General features: G+C 50.9%; 1 protein-coding gene across 1 annotated transcript in view; it reads left to right on the top strand.

The window, feature by feature from the left end:
- The first annotated feature begins 2,075 nt into the window (after positions 1 to 2,075).
- Thsd4 (thrombospondin type 1 domain containing 4) overlaps positions 2,076 to 7,262 on the top strand; it is a 567,279-nt gene continuing 562,092 nt past the window's right edge. Inside the window, exon 1 of the mRNA XM_087905294.1 lies at positions 2,076 to 2,253. The gene's annotated coding sequence lies outside the window, so the exon portion shown is untranslated. The remainder of the gene's footprint in view (positions 2,254 to 7,262) is intronic.

Raw genomic sequence — 7,262 nt, 5'->3', positions numbered from 1 at the left:
CTGACCTCAAACTCACAGAGATCCACCTGCCTCTGCCTCCCGAGGGCTGGGATTAAAGGTGTGTGCTGCCACCACCTGGATGAAATTTTTTTAAAAAGATTTATTTATTTATTATGTATACAGTGTTCTGTTTGCGTGTATGCCTGCATGCCAGAAGAGACCACCAGATCTCATTGTAGATGACTGTGAGCCATCATATGGTTGCCGGGAAATGAACTCGGGGCCTCTGGAAGAGCAGGCAGTGCTCTTAACCTCTAAACTTTTTAAGTGGATCAGGATCAATCCCCAAGAGTCAGCCTAGGTCAAGTGAGTCTGGTCACTAACAATGCACTTTGGTTATGTGACATGTTAACATCAGAGGGGGAGGAAGGAGAAGGGGGAGGGGTAGGAGGATATTATTTATTCTCCTTTTTATCTTTGCAGCTTTAAGCCCAACATTTCTTCAAAAGTAAAGCCATAAAGAAACCCATGTCCTTTCCTCCCGTGCTGTTCCTGCCATGTCCTGTTTAGTAAATAGCCTTTGTCCTTTAAGAATTCTTTATTTCTGTTGGTGCTGGGGATAGACCCAGGGTTCATGCATGCCAGGTAGACATTCTGCCCTCCACTACACCCCACGCCATGCTTGCATTCTTTGTTTTAAGACAGTATCTCACTATGCTGCCCAGGCTGGATTCGAACTTTCAATATCCCTGCTTTAGCCTCTTGGTAACTGGGATTATAGGCTTGCACTACTAAGCTTGGCTATGTTGTCTTTGTTGTTTGAAACATAATTTCATGCATCTCGGGTTAGCTGCAAACTGGACAGGAAGTTGAGGATGACCTTGAGTCCTGCCCCACCCCCATGTCCTGCAGCCACCACTGGAATATTGGGACTGCGGGTGTGGGTGATCACCTGCTAATCAGTTTTAAATGGATGAAATGAGTTAGAGTCTGAACATCTAGTTGATTCACTGGATCTGGACCAGGATTCTTCGAGCCACACTGCACACCAGGTGCCTCTCATCAGAATGTGTTTGTTTGAACCAGTTGGACTCAGTCAGTCCCAGCTGTATCCAGGTGCCAGGCACTCAAAATTGGTTCTCTTCTTTGGCCTCATCTCTTGTGCTTCCCAGCTCTCCCCACCCCTTGGAGGGTATCTTTCCTGCCGCCCCCCCCCTTTTTTTTTCTTTTCCTGTTCCCACAAAGCATACCACACCTACGCCTGAGAAGCCTGGCTCTAAGGTAGAGTGTCTGCATTCTGCCACCACCCACCTTAGCACACAGGTTACACCTGCTCTTTCCCAAACACCCCCTGCAGGCAGGCTTTTGTGGCAGCCATAAGCAAACACGCTGATTCACATCGAGGGAGAGCGACTCCTGTGCCCGGATGCCTCTTCAATTGTTTAAGGTCATCCTGCCCTCTCTGGGAAACGAGGGACGTTTTCTCTTTCTTATTTCTCCCAACTGTAGACAAGTGGGTTGAATTTAAACATTGTGTTTGGACTCAAGAAATTGGCAGTGGGAGCAACAAGATGACTTAGCAGGCAAAAGCGCTTGCGGGCAAGTCCGAGGACCTTAGATCAAGAAGGCATGCTGAATTAGTTGTTCTGGTTCTCAGGGAGTTTCTTTCTTAGGGATGTCCTCTAACCCTGGAAGCCAGAAAGAAGGACTTCACTGAAAACCACCCTTAACCCCGTGGTTGCAACCAGAATGGCTGTTCCTCAATACTTAAGGATGTCCATAAACCTCCCACAAACTGACTTTCAGGCCCTGGTCCTCTCTGTCTTCCTCTTCGCTCTCCCATTGACAACCCTGACCATCCTGGGAGCCCTCTAAGTTCCTTGATCACCACTCTCCTGTCTCTAGCCAGCCCTCCAGCCTCTGTCCTGACCGTCCTCCCCTCTCCTGCCTCTTCTGATGGACGTCTCTTCTCGAGATTTCCAGGGGTCGGGCAGGATCACGGATTTAAAGAGCCCCTCATCCCCGGGGAGGTGGGGTGGGTCAGGGCCGGCTCTCCCCTATGCGGCCGCCAGGGGGCGGCAGGGGCGACTGGAGGTGACAGCGGGAGGCCGCGCGGGAGGGCAGGGCGCACGGACCGCGCTCTCCGCCCGCAGACTCCGCGCCTGAATCGTGCGCGCTGGGCACTCGCTTGCCGCCCGCGCACCCGACTCACCGGGGCGCAGAGGGAGCCCGTGCGGGGCGAGCGGCCGTCCATGCGGCGGCGCTCGGGAAGCACGCGGAGCTGAGGAGGCTGACGCTCCGGACTAGCCCCAGGTGAGCAGATCGCGCAGCCCGGCCCGCCGTGGTCCGGAGCCAGGGGCAGCCACGCAGTCTGGCACTCGTGGGTCTGTCGGGGCCCATGGTCGCTTGGGACGTTGTACCTGCTTCTTCCCTTCTCTTTCTGTCCTCTTCTCCTTCCTTTCCCACTTCCCCTTCTTCTTCCCTTTCTCTTCCTCTTCTATTTCCTCTTCTCTTTCCCTTCCCCTTTCCATTTCTTTTCCCCTTCCTTTCATCTTCCTCTTCTTCCTCTTTCCCTTGACTCTTCCTCTTCTCTTCCCTTTTCACCTTCCTTTCCCCTCCTCTTTCCCTTTCTCTTCCCATTTCCTGGAGGCCTGTTTTGCCCTTACTCTCCATCCCGGACCCTTAACTCCAGAGCCAGGCCACCTGGGGTGGGGGAAGTAGCAAACTAGCCCTTTTGAGTTCTGTTCAGCTCAGAGAGGGAAATCCTGAGTTGCACAGGCTGTGCTTGGTCCCCCACCCCAGCCTTGCTTTCCTTTGCTTGGCCTGGGATTGCTGGTAGAGTGTCAGCAGCCAGCCCCCTGAGCCCCAATCTGGAGCCACCATCACTTTGGTTTCTAGAAAGCCTCTGACCCCCAGGTCAATTAGTCATTGAAACCCAGTGTCATCGCTAGCCCAAGTGGACCTGCTGTTTCTGTCAGCCTGGGATACATCAAGTACAGCTCATAGAACTGTGGCCCTAATGTGGTTGAAGAGTTAGCATTTGACCAACTTGCTCACCTTGAAGTGGGAGAGATCTGGAAATGAAGTTTCATTTTTCTTAGAAATAACCTGGGAAGCAGATTTTGAGACACCCACTTAGCATGTGGAATTATGGGTCTAGAGAGACTTTAAGGAGCCCCCCAGCTTTCTGTGCCGTAGAAAGTGCATCTCTCATCTGATTGTGTCTCACCCCTTTGTAGGCAGTAAGATGAATTGAAGCCTGCATCTGGGGAGCTGATTGAAGCCCATTAGAATTTGGAGTGAGTGAAACAGGTAGCCCAGAACGCCCAAGGAATTATCGTGTCCAACTTCCTTTGCATCTGCAGCACCCAGAGGGCAACTAAGATCTCACACGTTTTAGAGCCGCTGTGTTGATGTCTCTGGCCTGGTAGAGATGGTAGTGATACAGTTGCTGGGCTGGAAAGGACCTTAGCTGGGTCTCTGTACAAAGGAGCAAACATTTTCAAATAAGGTGGCATTTAAGTGTAGCTCTACTCAATTCCTATAGATTTTTGTTGGCACCATACATAGTTGAATTCCTTTGAAAAATGCAATCCTACCCTGAAAATCAATGCGAGGAAGCAGCCGAGAGTCCTGGGGCTTTCCCATAAACCTCTGCAGAGCTGGAGCTGGGAATTCCCAAAGGTCTAGCCTCGCAGAATGAATGAGTTTGGGTGAGGAGAACATGAGGAGCCACTGCAGTCACAAGTGATGGCATTAGCCTCACTGTGAGGATGACAGGGCTCTGGTGGTCTCCATGCCCAGCCCAGGGCAGGGCACCATTGGCCTCACCCTCACCCGCTGCGCCATGGCGAAGTCTCATGGCGAGGTGTGAAGGGAGAGAAACAGAATACAGTATGGGAGGAAGGTCAGGGCTTGAAGTTTGTGTTTACTGAATGATCTAGTCTGTTGCCCACAGAGTTCCTCTCTACCCTCCACACTGTCCTCCAGGGCATCACCTTTATCCCTATTGGCTGTTGGTGTCCATGTCCAAGTGCCCCCAGCACCCTTATCCCATTCCCTATATGCATAGCTCATTTATCAAAACCCCTTCCACATTCTTTCTTTCACGATCTCTCAAACTCTTTTCCTGACCCTACTTTAAACCATGTCCAAATTACAGTAACAATTTCCCTTCCTGACTACTAGCCTTGGGTGGCTCTCTTCCTTGTAATCCATCTTCTTTCATGCTGACAGATGAATATTTCTGAAATTCTGACTTCACCACATTGCACAAAATCACAATGGCTCCCCAGTATTCACTTCCATTGAATTTTTCCCCAGCAAATACTTCTGAACATCCGTTGTGTGCCAGGGATTATTACTGTGTGCTGGGGCTTATACTGAGCAAGGATGTATCATTGCCCTCCAGGGGCTGAGGGGAGAGTAGCTGATAAATGACCACCCAAGGAGAAAGAAACAAAACGGGGCAGAGGGGGAGGAGATGAAAGAACGAATATGAATATCCATGTGCACGCGTGAGCAGAGCATCCAGAAGACAGCGGAGGGAGAAACTGATTCCTAGGCACACGCGGCTTTGAAGACCTCAGTTGTCTTTTGAGCCAGGAATGAGACTGTAGTGACAGATGCAGGATCTATCCCAAATGGCCCCCTCCTCTTCCTCCTCCTCTTCCTCCTCCTCCTCTTCCTCCCTCCTCCCTCCCTCCCTCCCTCTCTCTCTCTTCCCCTCTCTCTCTTTCAGACAAGGGCTCAACATGTAGCTCAGACTGACCTTGAGGTGGTCATCCTTCTGCCTCAGGTACTGGAACACCGAAATCATGGGTGTTTGCTACCATGCTTGACTTAGTTGTCCTGACTTATCTGTGTGTGTGTATGCATATATGCTCATGCATGTGTGCATTTTCACCTACATGTGTGCATGCATGTGTGCCACACAGGCCATAGAATGTCAATCTGAGTCTCAGGGGCTATAAGCATATAATATATATATATATATATATTTATTTATTTATATATAGCCAGCCTCTCTCTCTCTCTTCCTTCCTTCCTTCCTTCCTTCCTTTCTTTCTTTCTTTTTTTCTTTCTTTCTTTCTTTCCTTCCTTCCTTACTTATATCAGAGGGCCTTAACTTTGACCTAAAGGAGTAAGTGGGAAAATTGTGAGTTCAAGAGAGCCCCCCTTTTGTTTTTGTTTAAGGGGTCTTGGAAAGAAGTTTTTGAAAGCTCAACACATCCTTCTTGTCCTCCCTGAAAGCATCTAAGCCCGGCCTTTGCATCCCAAAGTCTGAACAAGTGTGAAGAAGAAAGATCAGGATGCCTTGGTTTGAAAACCCCAAGCTCGTGGGGGTACAACATAGGCTGTAATCTTCCAAATAATGCTGGCCAGGTTAGGCTAGCCACAGCCACGCTTCTTCCCTAGAGTGCTGGCTGACCCATGCAGATTCTCACTTAACAGTTCTTTCAGTTTTCCCTTCTCCGACACCGATCTTCACATATAACAATGGGATAGGTGGCCTGGAGGCTGGTGTGGGTTTGACGCCCCCAGGCGAAGCCTGGCGCAGAGTAGGCGCTTGGTGTCACTTCCCATTTTTTCCTGTCTACTCTGACTGCTGAGTGCTTACACAAATGGGCACTCACTAAACCTATCCCAGAAGAAACTTGCATCCAGCCTTGCCCTGTCAGGTGCAGGTTCTGTCTGAAGGAATGCCTATTATTGCCCTGCACTACAACTCAGCCACTGAATATACAGCTGCAGTATGGTAATCATCCAGCCGGCATCCCGTCTTCTCTCCACTTCCTGTCCAGTTTCCCCTTGGCTCCTCTAAAGGGCACAAACACCAGGTGAGCAGCCGTTTTTCTCCCTGGCGATTGTCATCTTGGGGAAAGTGGCCACTTTTAGTTTATTTCTCTTTCTTTCCCTAATCCTTCAGTTAAACAGTAGGTGCTTGTGGTCTGGGAGCCTTAAGGATAGCTTAGGTGGAAGACAGGCAGTGTTCTCCCTCTGCTTGGGTGTGGTCCGTGGAGTCTTGAGCCAGGCTTGGGCCTCTGTGTCTTGTCCCCTGGAAGGTGGCACTGGCCAGCTCACAGGCACCCTCCCAGGCCCCTTGGCAGGCTGCCCGAGGTCTGACCAGCAGGGAAGACAGAGGTAATGAGTGATTAATGGGTGCCTCATCTAATCTCCTGCCAGGGGAAATGAAGGACCAGTCATGGGCTGGAGGCTGGTCTTGACCTGCTCCAGGTGGGCTTGGAATGCACCCAGCTCAGGATGGGGATTAAGGCTTGAAAGACAAGAGGAAATGAGATGTTAACCCTTTAGCTGTTAACCCTTTAGCTGTGGCCCTGCGACTCCTAGTCGGGAAATGGCAGGGGAATTATCTTCAGGCATCTGATGAGAAGCTGGGCATCGCCTTTGATTTATGGCAGGGATGCAGCCACGCGTCTGACTACTGTGGGGATGGTTGTGGGCCTTGACTTTGTGATCATTTTCTTTGAGGTGAGATCATGAGAGAGATGATTAATTTCTGCTGCCTGGGGCTGCATCCACCGCTGGGAGACTGCCTCCTTGCCTCCTTGGGAAGCTGCTGATGCTATCAGAAAGTGCAAATTTGCACTGCTTTTTTTTCTCTCCTGAAACGGGGGTATGGGGGGGGTGGGGGTTCCTCCAACAGCCTGTCATTTCCAGGAAGATAAACAAAGAAGGCATTTGCCTCCGGGCTAGATACCACCTCACCTCTCCGTGATGGAGTCCTGTCCACTCCTGTGTCGGCAGCCTGTGTGTGGAGAACAGAAGGTGACAGCTCTCCAGAGCCAGCTCAGAGTCCCGGTCTAGGTCTCAGCACACTGTCGGCTTCAAACAAGGTCCTTAACCACTCTGTTGTCATTTTCCCCCCTTTAAAGTGGGTGTCATAACAGCGCAGCGTACAGCACAGGGGAGATTCGTGACATTGTAAAATGCTGCCAGCAGCCCTGGGCTCCTACCCAGGCCATTTCGGTCTTAGCTGTCTTTCTTCTCACCTATCCCACATCACCCTTCCTCAGGACAGAAACCACTCCTCCACTCCCCTGCCTCCAGGACTCACTTCTATGAAGTGACTTAACTCCTTGATTGATTTGGCTTGTTTGACCCCTGACCCCGCATGCTTTAAATTCTGGTTCCACCCTCTGTTGCTGGCCCCATGGCCTCCTGCTGCCCTTTTGATTAGACCTCCAGCCCCTTGCCCTCTGCCTCCTTGCTAGCTGGACAGAATGCTGGTGAGCTGGATAGTGATGTCAGCCTGGACCTCTGGTGGCCTAAGCCGGTTCTGCTCTCCTCTGCTCGTTGCT

The sequence above is a fragment of the Myodes glareolus genome, chromosome 4 (assembly GCF_982192425.1).
Source record: "Myodes glareolus chromosome 4, mMyoGla1.1, whole genome shotgun sequence".
Classification (NCBI taxonomy): Eukaryota; Metazoa; Chordata; class Mammalia; order Rodentia; family Cricetidae; genus Myodes; species Myodes glareolus.
Note: the sequence above shows the minus strand (reverse complement) of the source record. Positions and strands in the feature narration are given on the sequence as shown.